Source organism: Populus alba, chromosome 12 (genome assembly GCF_005239225.2).
Source record: "Populus alba chromosome 12, ASM523922v2, whole genome shotgun sequence".
Classification (NCBI taxonomy): Eukaryota; Viridiplantae; Streptophyta; class Magnoliopsida; order Malpighiales; family Salicaceae; genus Populus; species Populus alba.
In genome coordinates, this window is record NC_133295.1 from 15,329,653 (window position 1) to 15,347,262 (window position 17,610).

Sequence of the window (17,610 nt, forward strand, 5' to 3'; positions counted from 1 at the left end):
GGAGATTGTTCGATATCTTGTAAGCTTTTAGATTATTTACCTAGTTAAATAGTTTTTATTTTTATAATATATTTTATATTTATTTTGTGTTTAAGATTTTTATTTTGTAAAAATTAAGATATTTTATTTGTGAATATTGGTTCTATATACTATTGCTATGGAGAATAATTATTATTTAGTGAGAAGCCAAAATACATGTTTTATATATATTTGGGTTTTATATAATTGTTGTTGGCCATTATATCCTGGATCTTATTTCTTGATCAACAGATTTTCATGAAAAATTTAAACATCAAATTTAGAAAAAATATTAAATTACAAAATTGAAAGAAGAAAAAACCTTTTAATTTAATTCCATATTTGGGTTTAAAATCATGATCTTACAAACATTAATTACATTAAGACATCAAAAACCTTTCCAAACACAAATTAAAATTTCGATGACCCAATTCTCCTTCTTTTTTATCCTCTCTCTTTCAGCTTTGTTAGGATACTGATTTCACAAGAAAAAAAAAAAGCAGAAAATTATATGAAATTGGATGTTTTATTTAATGACTAGGGTTTATTGCAACATTTTAGTACAATGCTAATATCCTAGATGACAGAAACAATGTTGTCAACCAGTCTTCTCTGGAAAAACAAGAAAAAAAATAGAAGGCCCAGGCAGTGCTACCTCGCCAACTACCAGTCTTAATCATAATATTTTACTGCCATACGAACGTACTGCAACCATCGGCTTCATCGTTTGGGACCTTAGCTAATTCACTGATATCATATGGATATGCATCAACAGGAAATTGACGTTTATATGCCCTTTTCGCAAAGATCCGAGCTCTAGCTTCAGTATAGTGGGCTCCGTCCCAGTACACATGCTCATCCCTGTTGAGACATGGATAAGTAAGAGGTGCACACGGTATTTCTCCAGTAGGAACGTCACAACAGCCTTTATCGGTGATTTTGAAACCTGCAAAGCAAGCAAAAGTAAAATTAGGAGGCCATGGCGACGCCTGTCTTGATGATAAACCGTTAACCCCCTCCAAAGAATACAAATATTACCTAAATCTGTATAATTTTCAGAATCAATTTCGTAAGAGTTTATGAAAGTAAATTTAGCTACGGGATGGTTGGCATTAAGCTTTGCGATAACTTTCTGAAGCTTGTTGTTGAAAAGTTGAACAGCATGGTTGAGTTTTTCTACACATGAAGATTCATCTGCGCCAAATATTTGGATGTATGATGGCATACAACCTATCCGAATAAGTCCGAAGACGGCTATCTTTCTTGCTCCTTCCTTGTACAATCTCTGACATTGTCAAGAAGAAGAATGGAAAGAGGCACTATTAGTAAGTTAGTTTATAGCCACTATCATCACACACAAAAAAAAAAAGGTTTTATAGTCACAATTAAATCACGTTTTTAAATCTCATATAATAACTTAGGATTATCTGGTTTTGAATATATATATATATATATATATATATATAGTCCTAACAAATTAGCTTTTTGGAGGAATGATTTTTCAAGGAACTAAACCTCTAGTTGAATTTCATAAGTTTGAACAAGAAGCTGTGCAAATTGTTTCAGGAGTGTAGATGTTGCTGCTATTGTAGCCTTCGCCATAAAAGTTGTTGAGATAGTCATTGTAACCCATTTCAACAGCATATATGCATTGGCCAAGATACTTGTTTGCAACATCTGCACCCCCCAGTTCTTTGGCAATCCGTGATGCTATAATCTTGTGGTTATATAACTGAAGATCCATGGTGTATCGTTGTCCCTTTCCATACAAAAGAATCATAATGTTAGCGCTGCAGATTAAGATATAAATATTCTTACTGAATTTAGTTGAGCAGTATATATTTATTATCTTTATTAAAAGAAGTTGATTCGCTTTATTATATTGGGAAATGCAGGGCGTATGTTTTCACAAAAAATATATTTTGATCGAAAAAAAAAAATAATTTTTGAAAAACCATCCTTAATCATTAAAAAAAACCCATTAATTTAGTGTTTGTTTAACTCAAATAAACGCTGAAAAACAGGATGGCCATCAAGAAGATGACGAACCTAAGAAAAATCGGAACCAGCAGGTTCTAATTCATAAATTTTAGAAAATGTTGGATTTTATTTCATGTCCTAAAAGAAATATTCTGAAAGATTTTAATATATTCGTAATTTAAAGGCATAAGAGTGTTGGCATTCACCAGAAGAGATCCTGTCGTGTCAAGAATGCCACCTCCAGAAGATGCATAATTTACACCATTCATAAAATCCCTGCAGTCCCCCTTCCCAAAGGGTGGAATGTAATTTTCGAAACCTAATTGTTCAGCTGAAACAAAAGCTCTGCTAATTTATACAGGGTATTCATTTCTTAAGATTAAATGATTAAAAAATGAGCAGCAAATAGTAAAAATTATACTGAAACAAATTTCTAATTTAATCCAAGAAAACTACCTTCCTAGCTAATAATGAGCAAAAAATCGTTTTTGGTAAGAGAAAACAAGCGAAGATTTTATGTTTAATTATAAGAGAAGAGAGGAAGCTGCAGACCAATCACGTCGGCTAAGTTGAGTCCATTGCTACACCTTCCTGTAGACCCATAAGGAAAGTCGACGCCGTAAGGTAGATAAGAGGCTTTCACATCAGTCGCAAGAACCATATTGTTCCCATTATCGAACAACGAGTCTCCAAACATGAAGAGACAAGGCACTTGTGGTGATGATCCACAAGCTCGGTGTTGCCAGTTTGATAGCACCAACAAAATAGACAACACTATTATCCTCCATGTCTTAAGCCCACTTGCCATTGACAAGCACTGTGTGTAAAATGAGATGAGGAGGAAGAAGAAGTGAGTAGTAGCTAGCTAGGGAAGAGTGCTTCGAGACTATACATAGATGGCTAGGGCACCGTACCCCCACAGGCTATTTACATAAATAGACGTTGCCTCTTTTGAAAAAAAAAAAAAAAAAAAAAAACTGAAAGATGAACTGGCAACACCGAGCTTGTGGATCAGCACCACTAGTGCCTTGTCTCTTCATGTTTGGAGACTCGTTGAAAAAAAAAAAAAAAAAACACGTGCACACAAGATTTTCCTAAGAAGCAAATCATCATCAATTTGAAGTAATAGTACATATCATAATTGTTTTAATGGAATCTGAAACTGAATTTCACATGAACTCAATTTTTTATGATTAACACATGTCGGCAATTTTAAGCATAAAAAACTAGAAAATATATACTGTAGTTCAAATTTAACAATCAAGTAATCGGCAAAGTTCCACGTATTAGATTCCAAACTTAATTATTTTGAATTATTTAAAGACAGTGGGTTGTTGGCTACTTTAATTGAATTATTGAAGTTTATTAAAAGTGAAGAAAAAAAGTGGAAAAAGGGTTCCATGATTATCCAAAAAAATACTTGGAAACGGGGTTGTTGGTTCTTTGTGCCATGCATCATATCTGCCGGGATATCATTCTCGTTTTTCTTAACAAAAATAGTTTTTTTTTTTTTTTAAGAGTTCATAAAGTACATTTTCCAATGCTCATCAACGGTTAAAGATCTTGGATTAAGAGATTTCTTTAACTTTCATCATTATTATTATTTATTTTTGAGTTTTATATAAACAAAAAATAAAAAATACAAAAAAAAAATCAAAAAAATATTAAAAAAATACACACACAAATATTAGTGAAAAGAGTATACTAGAACGCTTAAGAAATAACTAAAAAACTAGTTAAGGAAGATCAAATATACAAGATTGAAAAATTTAATAGTATATTTTCGACTGATAAAAGTCTTTTTAGTAAATAAAATTTAATTTGAGAAGAAAATTTTAAAATTGAATGTTTAAGGACTCAATTAGAATTTCTCAAGGTTTATTTGAATTTTATTGAGAGTTTAATTGTGAGAAATTTTGATTTTCAAGGAAAAATTGTATGAAATCAAAAGTTTGAAGGTGATTATGAGTGCAATTAAAAGAAATTGAAAGAATAGAAGCTCAATTAAAATTTGTCAATCCCAAATCAAAAATCCTAAAACGACAAATCGTTCAGACTTAAAAAAAAAAAGTAAGTGACATGTCATTTGATTGATTGACCTCTGTTTTTAACAGTTTTGACTGATTGAGTTGGAAAATTCAAATGTATGAATGTGGAGCTATATACCTTTAAATTGAGCAAGGTTGGATTCAAGTGAAAGGTGTGCATTTCCTTTACCAATTCCAGGTGGTCTTAGGCGATGATAACATTAAAATTGCTCTAACAAAGCCTTAAAATTAAGCAACCTAGTTAGCCATAATAGTTTTGGTTGATTAGTTGGCAACTTTAAATACCTGAATGTGGAGCTATAGACCTCTAAATTAAGCAAGATTGGATTCAAATAAAAGATGTGCATCCTCTTTATCAACTTCAGGTAGTCTTAGGTGACAATGACATCATAATTGCTCTGATAAGGCTTTGAAAGTGGACAACTTAGTCAGCCTTGACAGTGGAACTATCATGTAGAAACTGACCTATTTTTCATGTGTTTCCATACTAAGCCTTTTCAAGAAGTCCTTATCAAGGGTTTACAACACTTTCCTCAAGATAAAGAGGTTAGAAATGGATTTAAAACCTCACAAAACCCTAGTAAAACCTTATAAATACCTCCCAAGCTTGGAGGCAGAGGAGGTGGAGAAAAAAAAAAGGATAATAAAAAAAAGAGAAATATCAATAAGAAACACGAGTGTAGAGGTCCAAGAGCTAGCCTAAACAAAAGATTTCTTAGTTTTACAAGTTTATGAGAAGCAAAAATTTCCAAAAGAAAACAAAGAGAGAGTAGTTGTTCTAGGTATAACTTTTTGATCCAAAAGTAGATCCTTTATAGCCTGTTTTTGATGTTTTATTTATTTATTTTGTATTTATGTTTATAAGCATAGAAAATAGGTTTGAATGCTCAATAAGTAATGTTGTATTCACCTCTTTGTTGTTGTGTTTTTTTATTTAATAATGTTTATTTTGAAGTTTATTTTTATGTTTTTGATACATTAAAGTTGTTGTTTAAGTTTGTTTTTGATATATAATGTTGTTTTAGTTTATGTTTAACTTAAGATGTGCATGTTAAAGTAAATGTGTTTTACCCTGGGTTTGTTAGGTCTATTCATGCATAAAATGGGTTTAAAAAACTAATATTGAATCCATGTTATGTGAACATATAGTCTGTTTTTAAGTTAAATTTTTTTTTATTTGGTACCTCTTGTTTGATTTTGATATTTTAATTTTTTTGGTTATTTTTTTTAAATTTTCGTGTATTATATTATGACTTATTAGGATAAAAAAAAAAACATGTTTTAAAAGCAAAAAAATGCCAATTTCCAGGCTTGGAAGTGGTTGCCATTTCTAGGTATTTTCTGGGTTTTAGGTAGTGTTCTTCGTGTTTATGTAAAGAACATTGCTCGAACGTGTGATTCATATACAAATAACTTATATTTAACATAATTTTCCATTGGATTAATCTAACAACTAATATATTTAATGTATATATAGACACACACCGAAATATTTTAATGCATTGGTAATTAAAAGGCATAAAAGTATTGGCAATCACTAGAAGATATCTGGTAATATTAAAAGTCTGTTTGTTTGCGTGATTGTTTCTACGTTTGAAGCAACCACATCAAATCAAATGTTTGGTTACATTAGAAACGTAATTTATTTTTGATGGGGCCCAGTACAAATCACGTTCAAAACACATGATTTGTCAAAGCAGCTCCAAGCTGCATTTCTTCTTTACTGTTCAGTGTTTTAGTAAACTGTGCAATTCACTCGCATTGTTCACGTGAATAGTGCGAGTGAATTGCACTATTCACTTAAAACAATGAACCTTGCAAGTAAAATTTAGAGTGAACAATTTTTTTTTTGTTAGTGTATTTATTTTTTGTATAGTTTTTTTTTAAAAAACTAGTTTAGAGAATTAAATTCACTTGCACTGTCATGTGAAGAATATTTTTTTCCCGAAAGAATTAGTGTAGAGTGAATTAAATTCACTCGCACTATAATATCAATTTTATTCATGATAACATTTTATCTAATTTTATTGCATATTCAAAAAAATTATAGAAACTGTAGTTCTTGTCAGATGAATTTTGTACGTAATAGAATTGTAGATGGTTTAATAAAATAATAAAAATTATTGTATATAAAGTATTATTTATTTCATGATATATAGTAGTAATTAAATCTACAATATTTAAGTAATTGTTTTGAGGATTAAAACTCTTTACATAAACTTAAAACTTAACCCAAACGAAGTACTAAGTGCAAAAATAAAAATAAAAAATAACAAAACTTGCTCAAACAACACATTTTAAACCTCATTTGAATTTTTGTCAAATATTTGCTAGTTATAGATATATAATTGGAGCTTTGAGATCTTCTTTATCAAATCTGAACATATTTAACAGTCAAATAAAAAGTTAAAAGCTTTTTTTATAAAGTTGATCATTTTGAATAACTCACCCCTCTTTTTAAGTTTAGTTTATCCATAATTATCCCCACAATACTATATATTATAGACAACAATATTATCCTCCATGTCTTAAGCCCACTTGCCATTGACAAGCACTGTGTAAATGAGACGAGGAGGATGAAGAAGTTGTAGCAAATTGTCAACATTTGCAATTGTCAACATTTTCTCAACCACCCTCTCCTTTACTCAACCACTATCAACCACTCTCTCCTTGCTTTTTTTGACCACCATCACTTCCCACCTAGCTGCCAAGGCTCTCCTATAAAGACAGAGACGAGAGAGTGCAGAGAAGGGAAGAAGAGAGGAAGTGTGTCAAGTGCAGAGAAGAAAATAATGCAACTGTGAGAGTGAGAGTGAGTGAAAAATACAGATTTGAGAGAAACGTCGAGTGTAGAGTTAAACACTAGGTTTTGTGGGATTGTATTGGGGTTGAGTTGAGTGTTTGTATTATTCCTCCAATAATATACAATCTGTTGCCTCCGTGGACGTACCCGGTTTTGGGGAACCACGTAAATCTGTTGTTTGTGTTTTATTTGTGTTTGCTTTCGATCCAGTATGCACAACAAATTGGTATCAGAGCGTTTGGGAAGCTAGAACACTGAAAAAAACACGTTTTTTTCAGCTCTCGGTTCGAAGTTGCAGAATTTTCAAAGTTCTCAGATCTTGATTTTGACCAGCTGCGGAGATTCCTCTCGTCGATACGAGTCCGGCAATATAAAGATCATCGAAATCGGAGTTAAAACGAGCCCTGTAGAGCTCGCCGAAGTTTCGCCGGAAATCTGCCGGAAAAACCAGACTACCGGAATTATTGCCTGAGAAGACTGCCACATCATCCGCCACGTCACCAAACAGTGACAGAATATTCTCTTGACAGAATGAGAATATTCCGCTAACAGAGACAGAATATTCCTTTGGCAGTGACAGAATATTCTCTTGACAGAATGAGCATATTCCTTTAACAAAGACAGAATATTCTCTTGGCAGTGACAGAATATTCCCTTGGCTTTGACAGAATATTCTTTATCAGAGACAGAAGATTCCTTTCCTGAGTCAACTCGGTCAGATTGGTTTTTTGGCCAACTCAGTGATTTTGTAGCCTGTTTTTGGCCGAGTCAAGCTTGTTCCTAGCATTTTCAACCGTTCCGGACGCAACCGTGGTGTCCGTTTTGTGAAACAGCACACGGAAGTTACTGTTTTGGCTCTTTTGAGCATAAAAGTGCGTGTTTTAACAATTTCGGGAGTCCATTTGTAATCCAAAGGCGTCATAATGGCTGATGTTCCTGAAGAAAAATCAGCGGGGAATGCTAGTATACCTCCACAATACATCCCGGTATCGAATACCAAATTTGAGGTGGAGAAGTTTGACGGGAAAGGTAATTTTGGCATGTGGAAATGTGAAGTTATGGATATGCTTGTCCAAATGAATTTGGATTTCACTCTAGAAGATAAACCGAAGGATTTGGATGAGAAAAGCTGGGAGAGGATAAATCGGTTAGCTTGCAGTTCTATCCGACTTTGTCTTGTTAAGGATCAGAAGTACGCCTTTTCAGAACAAAACTCTGCAAAGGAATTATGGCAAGCACTGGAGGACAAGTTTATGAAGAAGAGTATAGAGAATCGTCTCTACTTGAAGAAAAGGATCTTCCGTTTTCAGCACAAGAAAGGTACTTCCATGAATGAGCATCTGAATGATTTCAATAAAATGATAGCTGATTTGAAGAATTTAGATGTGGAAATTGATGATGAAGATAAAGCTCTGCTGTTATTAAATTCACTGCCTGACACATATGAACATCTCGTCACCACTTTACTGTATGGTAAAGAAAAGATTAAATTCATTGATGTGTCCAATGCTTTGGTGAATAATGAGTACCGGAAGAAGGACCAGATTGTTCACAAGGAGTCAACGTCAGAAGCATTGACAGTTAGAGGCAGAACAAACCCTAGAAGATTTCGAGGGCGAGGGAGATCTCGCTCAAAATCTAGAGGAGAATCATCAAACAGGCGATATCTTGCAAAAGATGAGTGTGCCTTTTGTCACAAAAAGGGGCACTGGAAGAAAGATTGTCCAATCAAGGGCAATAAGGAAAAAGATGAACCAACTGTGAACGTTGCACGAGAAGAAGATGAACGAGACTCTGCATTCATGGTCTCATCACCAGAAAAACATTATGGTGAATGGATTCTTGATTCTGCATGTTCTTATCACATGTCCCCTAACAAGCACTTATTCTCGAGACTTGAGGAGTTTGATGGAGGAGTTGTGTTTATGGGCAATAATAATGTTTCTGAGGTCAAAGGGATTGGGACTATCCATCTGAAGATGCATAATGGGGTAGTTAAGACACTAACAGAGGTACGGTATGTACCTGACTTGAAGAAAAATCTCTTCTCACTTGGAGTCCTTGAATCCAGTGGTTATAAGATTATCATGCATGGTGGAATCCTAAAAGCAATCCGTGGTGCATTAGTTGTCTTAAGAGGCACGAGGATAGGAAACATATATTTCCTAGATGGATCTACTGTTACTAGTATAGCAGCTGTTTCCAAAAGCTTAGAAGATGCTGAAGCAGATAATTCCAGACTTTGGCACATGCGCTTAGGGCATGCTGGTGAAAAGGCTTTGCAAGGACTAGTCAAGCAAGGTCTATTAAAAGGCGCCAAGACTGGGAAGCATGGGTTCTGTAAGCATTGTGTTCTTGGAAAACAGACAAGGGTCAAGTTTGGCACTGCAGTACACAACACAAAAGGGATTCTCGATTATGTTCACACAGATGTATGGGGACCTTCAAAGAATGAATCTATTGGAGGTAATCGTTGGTTTGTTACTTTTATTGATGATTTCTCAAGACGAGTATGGGTGTACATGATGAAACACAAGGATGAGGTCCTTGGTATCTTTCTGAAATGGAAGAAAATGGTGGAGACTCAAACGGGAAAGAGAGTTAAGACTCTTCGGTCAGATAATGGTGGTGAGTACACTTCAGATCCTTTCTTTGAAGTTTGCCAGGATGAAGGGATCAAGCGACATTTTACTGTGCGCAAAACACCATAACAAAATGGAGTAGCAGAACGCATGAACCGCACATTGGTGGAGAAAGTCCGATGTATGCTATCACATTCGGGACTAAGCAAAGTGTTCTGGGGCGAGGCATTAAGCTATGCTCGGCATATTGTAAATCGGTTACCTTCAGCAGCATTAAATGGAAGAACCCCCTTGGAGGTATGGTCAGGCTCTCCTGCAAATGATTATGACTCTATGCGTATATTTGGTTGCTCAGCATATTATCATATTACTGAGTCCAAGCTAGATCCTAGAGCCAAGAAAGCTATATTTTTGGGCTTTAGTGGAGGAGTAAAAGGTTACAGACTCTGGTGTTCTGAATCAAAGAAAGTGATTTTGAGTAGAGATGTCACTTTTGATGAGTCTGGCATGTTACAGCAGGAGAAATCACAGGAGAAGGAAAAACAGTCTGGTGATGCACAACAGGTGGAGTTGGAGACTTCAATCATCCCTATAAAGACTGTTCAGACAATCCCTACTAAAGGAGATTCAGATGAAAGTTCAGATGAAGAGGATGCAACAACTCCAGCAACCACACAACAAGAATCCATTGCAATGAGTAAACCAAAAAGAGTTATTAAGAAACCTGCTCGGTATTGTGACATGGTGGCTTATGCACTTCCAGTGATTGATGATGGAATCCCCTACACCTACAAAGAAGCAGTACAGAGTGTAGAAAGTGCAAAATGGAAAGAGGCAATGGATGAAGAGATGAAATCTCTCCACAAGAATCAGACTTGGGATTTGGTACAACTCCCTAAGGAAAAGAAGACAATTGGTTGCAAGTGGGTATATGCCAAGAAGGAAGGTAATCTTGGAAAAGACAACATCCGATTCAAAGCAAGATTGGTAGCAAAAGGCTATGCTCAGAAGGAGGGGATCGATTATAATGAGGTATTCTCTCCAGTTGTTAAGCATTCATCAATTTGTATTTTGCTAGCCTTAGTTGCACAATTTGATCTGGAGTTAGCCCAACTTGATGTGAAAACTGCCTTCCTACATGGAGATTTGGAAGAGGAAATTTACATGTCTCAGCCAGATGGTTTCAAAGTCACTAGGAAAGAGAATTGGGCTTGTAAACTGAAGAAGTCATTGTATGGCTTGAAACAATCTCCTCGCCAGTGGTATAAGCGATTTGATAAGTTCATGACAGAACATGGATACACACGGAGTCAGTTTGACAACTGTGTATATTTTCGCAGACTTCTTGATGGTTCTTTCATCTATTTGCTCTTATATGTGGATGATATGTTGATTGCATCAAAGAGCAAGGTGGAGATTGATAGACTGAAAGCTCAATTGAGAACTGAGTTTGAAATGAAGGACCTTGGAGAAGCTAAGAAGATTCTTGGCATGGAGATCCAGAGAGACATAAGAAAAGGCACAGTCTGTTTGACACAAACCCAATACTTGAAGAAAATTCTACAGAGATTTGGGGTAGATGGTAAGACTAAGCCGGTAAGCACACCTTTAGCTCCTCATTTTAAGCTAAGTGCTTCAATGTCTCCACGCACAGAGGAAGAGTGCAAACATATGGCTCAAATTCCGTATGCAAATGCAGTTGGTGTATTAATGTATGCAATGGTTTGTACGAGACCAGATATTTCACATGCTGTCAGTATGGTGAGCAGGTATATGCATGATCCGGGAAAGGGTCACTGGCAGGCAGTTAAGTGGATTCTACGGTACATTCATGGCACAACTGATATTGGTTTGAAGTTTGAGAGGGATGATAGACTCGAACAAAATTTAGTTGGTTATGTGGATTCGGATTATGCTGGTGACTTAGACAAGCGTCGTTCCACAACAGGCTATGTGTTTACACTTGCTAAAGGGCCTGTAAGTTGGAGGTCAACTTTACAATCAACAGTAGCTTTGTCAACAACTGAGGCAGAGTACATGGCAGTAACAGAAGCTTTCAAGGAAGTTATTTGGTTACATGGGTTGATTGAAGATTTGGGAATTGTTCAAGAGCACGTGGTTGTCCATTGTGATAGTCAAAGTGCTATTTGTCTTGCAAAGAATCAGGTTCGTCATTCCCGCACCAAGCACATCGATGTTCGATTTCATTTTGTTCGAGAAATTGTGGATGAAGGGGATATTCTGCTACAGAAGATTGGTACCGCAGATAATCCAGCTGACATGCTCACAAAATGTGTCTCAGGGATCAAGTTCCAACATTGTTTGGACTTGGTCAACATCTCTCGGTGTTGAGCACCTTCAGGGTGCAGCGCCATATGGCGCAATGGAGGCGGCATTGATTAATCACGAGGATTGGATGGAAAAATCTTGCCAAGGTGGAGATTTGTAGCAAATTGTCAACATTTGCAATTGTCAACATTTTCTCAACCACCCTCTCCTTTACTCAACCACTATCAACCACTCTCTCCTTGCTTTTTTGACAACCATCACTTCCCACCTAGCTGCCAAGACAGAGACGAGAGAGTGCAGAGAAGGGAAGAAGAGAGGAAGTGTGTCAAGTGCAGAGAAGAAAATAATGCAACTGTGAGAGTGAGAGTGAGTGAAAAATACAGATTTGAGAGAAACGTCGAGTGTAGAGTTAAACACTGGGTTTTGTGGGATTGTATTGGGGTTGAGTTGAGTGTTTGTATTATTCCTCCAATAATATACAATCTGTTGCCTCCGTGGACGTACCCGGTTTTGGGGAACCACATAAATCTGTTGTTTGTGTTTTATTTGTGTTTGCTTTCGATCCAGTATGCACAACAGAAGTGAGTAGCTAGCTAGGGAAGAGTAATTCGAGATTAAACGAACCAAGACTATATATAGATGGCTAGGGCACCGTAGGTTGTTGGCTAATTTAATTGATTTATTTAAGTTTATTAAAAGTGAAGAAAGGAGTGGAAAATGGGTTAATCGTGGTTAACAAAGAATTTGTCTTGCATCATGTATGCCGGGATATCATCCTCGTTTTTCTTAATTAAAATGGTTTTTCTTTTGGAGAGTTCATGAAGTACATTTTCGAATGCTCATCAACGGTTTAAGATCTTGGATAAAGAGATTTCTTTAACTTTTATCATTGTTGTTATTCATTTCTTGGTTCCGAAAAAAAAAAAAAGAGAAATGAGAAAATACAAATAAATTCAAAGAATATTGAAAGAAAATAAAAAATATATATTAGTGAGAAAAGTATACCTAAAGCCAAACCTATTTGATGCGGAACCCAAATCAGATCTGATATGGACAAACCAAGGGTATAAACATGTTGGAAATCATGTAAAGATCAATAAAAATAACATCTATTTATTTTGATTATTAATAAATCAACATGATTTTGATCAAAAATAAATTTTGATATCAAAAACAAATTTCTAGGATTAAAATTCATTAAAACATGTTACTGATGCAAATAAATCATATATTATTAACTAATCAAGTTCAAAGAAGTGTCTAGTGACAAAAAATAAAAAATCCTATATTAACTAGTTTGTTTCCTGGAATATTTGGAATATGAAATAAAAGCGATGCTAAATCTAGACCTTAGAACGATTATGATTTAATCCAATAAAGTAGAGATATTCTTATGAAAGAAGGTCTGTCTTAAACCTTAGACGAAACTAACGAATATAAACATGACTTAAAAAAACAATCGACAAGCAATGTAGCTTAACCTAGATAGGATGCTTTAGGGGTAATATATCTTTCTCTTACATAACTAATTTATTTACCTAAATTCTCATAAATCATTAGATTTTCAAGTAAGTAATGCTAGGTGACGATTCTTAAATTTCATAATTAAACTCAATCCCCCTAATTTTTAGGAGGCAATTCCATCATGCGATACCATGCACATCACGATACTTGTTGACGGTTCTATTTTTTCTAGAACTTTATCATCTATAACATAAGCATCTGCATCCATATTATTCCCTTCCCTTGCCAAAGAATGGTGATGTGCATATGGCCACACTTTCTTTTTATGACCATATTGGCCACACTGGAAACATACTAGATGAAGTAGTTTTATCTCGGTTATTGACCAATAAAATGGTTAGTATGATGATCGATCGATAGGAAGTAGGTTTTTTTTTATTTTTTTAAATACTAGCTAGTAATCATTACTTGATGGTTAAGGGGCCTTCCTTTTTATCCTTAGATTATCCAATTCTCCTTCCTTTTTTATCCTTTCTTTCAGCTTTGTTGATATTATCACTTCAAAATAGTAATAATTAAAAAATAGAAAACATAAAATTATATGAATTTTGATGTTTTATTCAATAGATAAAGCTTATTGCAGCATTTGAACACAGTGTTGATATCATAGATGATAGAAACAATGTCAACGATAGTTAACAATATTGCCAACCACTCTTCTCCGAAAAGCATACAAAAAAATAAAAAAAAGAAGAAGAAGAAACTTGAATGGTAGATATCTTTTAAATAAAAATACGAAGGCCCTGGTAGTCCTACCCTAAGCCAACCACCAGTCTTAATCATAATATTTTACTGCCATACGTACGTACTGCAACCATCGGCTTCATCATTTGAGACCTTAGCTAATTCACTGATATCATATGGACATGCATCAACAGGAAATTCACGTTTATGCCCTTTTTTCGCAAGGATCCAAAAGCAGCAATCGATGACTTTGAAAGAGGTGCATATGGTACTTTTCCAGTAGGAACGTCACAACAGCCCTTATCGGTGATTTTGAAACCTGCAAAACAAGCCAAAGTAAAATTAGGAGGCCATCCCGATTTTGGGACCTTAGCTAATTCACTGATATCATATGGATATGCATCAACAGGAGATATTTTCGTATTGCACCAACTTAAATGTTGTCTAACGCTGTTTCAGCTACACTACTGCCATGTTTTAGCTACCCAGAAACAAAAGCAGCAATCGATGCCTTTCAATGGCCTAACATCTGGTCAGGAGACAACAACTAGTCAAAACGAGTTAGGTGTAATGTAGCACACGAGGTTGAGGTGAAAAACGACAGGGCTTGCTAAATTAATGGGAAGCAATAGGACCCAAGCCACGCTGCCACCGGCTTGTTTTTCACTCTCTCCACCACACTTATCCCTCCCCACCGTGCTCTCAGCGACTCCCATTTTCGTTTTCTTCCATCTCCAGTATCGACAGTAGCAACACCGACGCCACCACCAGTTTTAGGGCGACTACCCAGACCACCTCCAACCTCACTCCAGGTCAGTGACAACAACTGCTTCTCCCCCCGCAAGGTTGCCTCCCGCTTCACTTCGCCGGCTGCAACTACAAAGTTACATGCAAAATGTGAACTTATTGTTCATGTTCTGCATATAATCCATTTCACTTGGGCCAGGTCAGTTGTGGCATAGACCAAATGTTTGGGCCAGGTCCGGCCCGACCCCCAAAAAGGAGAGAAAGAAAATGTGTTGGGCCAAAATCGGCCCAATCATTTTGGGCCGATATCAGCCCGTTGTTTTCTGGGTTATGCTTGGCTCGGTTATCGGGGCCGGGCCGACCCACCTGTTTTAATAATATTTAATTAATATATAATATTATATTATATATTTATGTTTTTATAAAAAAAAATTCCAGAAAAAAAATTCAAAAATCCTTAAAAAAAAAATTGTGATTTTCTCAAATATTTTTCTAAAAATTTTGCATAATATCGGTTGTATATTTACACTTCAAATCCGGTATTAAAATACCCGGCTTTCTCCGGAAAAAAATTCAAAACATTTAAAAAAAATCTCAAAAATATTTAAAGTAATTTTCCCTTTCAAAAAAAAGAAGAAAAATTATTTTCATGCATACAGCCAAATCCTAAAATTTTTCCAAGCATATTTTTCATTAAAAAAAATTGCATCCTTTTCATGTTAAAAAAAAATCCAAAAAATAGATATCATAACCAGCTGATGATCATCCATTAGGGTTTCGCCAAAATATAAAAAATCATTTTCCAATCTTTTTGAGGATCCAGATGTAGACTTTAATATTTATAGGATGTAAAATTACATGATAAAGTACACCCTCAGGTATTAAAGATACAAGGTGTAAATAAATACGATGCTAAAATTCTGACTTTAGAACTGTTAGGATTTAACCCGATAAGGTAGAGACTCTCTCATGAAAAGAGATCTGCCTTGAGCTTTTAAAAAAACCAACGAATAGAAACCCACTTAGAAACAAACAATCAAACAACAATGCAACTTACCTTAGGTAGGGTGCACTGGGGATGACGCGTCTTCCCCTTGCACAACCAGCCTATTACTCAGACTTTTGCTGACCATAAGTTCCTAGTAACCATAATACTAGGTGGTGACTCCTAAACATTAATCATAATTTTATGATTAAATCTAAAAACCCTTCTCAACACTCAAGACCTCACACAGAAGGCACGACAAAGAGCCTCTACCCTCGCCAAACGACGTCACGCCGGCTCACACCCACGTGACACTGGGCATAACATTCATACCTACAATGCCTTCATGAGAAAGCTTCTGCAATTAATCAAGGCCAAGTAGATAGAATTGGAAGACACCCCTACTATGAACACGAACCCTCCTGCTTGAAGCACATTAGGATTAAATGTTCGGGGAACTAGAAAGAATCAATGGTCCAACATGGGTGCGGAAATGATAGCATGAATTTTGAAGAACTCAAATTTGGGTCGTGGTGTTGTTTTGCGTTGTCTATGAGTCCTCTACATAGAACTTTTAGGGAGGAGGCTAGCCTAAGAACAGATTCACCAAAATAGAGGAATGAAGACTGCCTTATTATTGCCTTTTGTTTAATCATGTTGCTTTCGGTCTTGGTGGTAATTTGGCTCATAATGCCACAAGACTTTCTCTATCAAAAGAGCCTTTTTTGTTAAATAAGATCATGTGCTTTCTTGTGTTCATATCACACTCATTTTTGTTGTTAATACATGTAAATAACATTTTGAGCACAATTTTTACTCACAAAACTACAACATAAAGAATCCTTCGATGTTTTCCTTTCTTCCAAAACCATACATAATCTCATATGTTTTCAAGGATATTTTTTGGGACCTCTAAAGTGAGTACAAAAAAAAAATCATATTGGTATTTGTCCAAAACAAATGCATTCTAGAAATTCAAGTGATTCCTTAGACATGTAAACATATACATGAAAACTTGAAAGAAAAAGACAAAACAAAAACAAAAACACAGACAAAAAAAGAAGAAAAAATCCAATGAAGTGACTCAAAAACCGAGTTTTATTTGAATGAATAAATCATTTTGCATACGTGCATGAAAGCAAGACCTATCGATCCGCAATGCATGAGTTTGAGATGAGGAAATGCCATCTTTGATAATCCTTTCACAATGCTGAAATATATCATTTGTACTCCCCTGTTGAGCCTATTACATTTTTGAAAATAACCTTGACTAGGATCACACCCCACACTAGGAGGCAAGTGCGATAAAAAAAAAACTCAATGATCAAAGCTGCCTACGTAAAGCTAGGGTATGATAAAGGAGATCCAAAGGATCCAAAAGATTTGAGCTTCTCATAAAAACAACTAAGGTGATTATGCTCAACTACACAAAAATAAAGAAAATAAAGAAAAAAGACCCCAAACCCGACACTAGGGGGCAAAACAAACCATTTTAGAAAGAAATTCAAAAGAAAAAGGTCAGGAAATTAGCATAAGTGATCCTTGGTTTTAAAATCCCTTAAACACCTTTTGAGCCTACAAAATATCCTTTTCTTAGTAACCAATAGCCAAAGCCTACATTACGTACCTAATCAAGCCTTTTCTGATCAAAAGCAAGCAATCTGGATCGGTAGGCAGTGCTTTCTCGTACGGGTCAAATCATTATTCATGCAAATAAAATAAAGCTTTGAACCGATTCGGTTCTCAATAACCCTCAAATTGGACTTTAAACCTTTTATGACCAATCAGATATCACTTCATCTTTAAACCAAAAGCAAAAAACTTTCATCACTTCAAGAAACATGTCCATAGGAATCACTTGAATTCTTTAGAACAAGTTTATTTTGAACTAATTTCAAAATGATTTTTTATGGTTGGAATAACTTGGAAGTTTTAAAAAAAGAATTGCAT

At 35.2% G+C, this 17,610-nt stretch overlaps 1 pseudogene; it reads right to left on the reverse strand.

Annotated features, from left to right (window-relative positions):
- Positions 1–528: 528 nt before the first annotated feature.
- LOC118035864 (GDSL esterase/lipase At5g45670-like) lies at positions 529–2,850 on the reverse strand (annotated as a pseudogene).
- Positions 2,851–17,610: the final 14,760 nt, after the last annotated feature.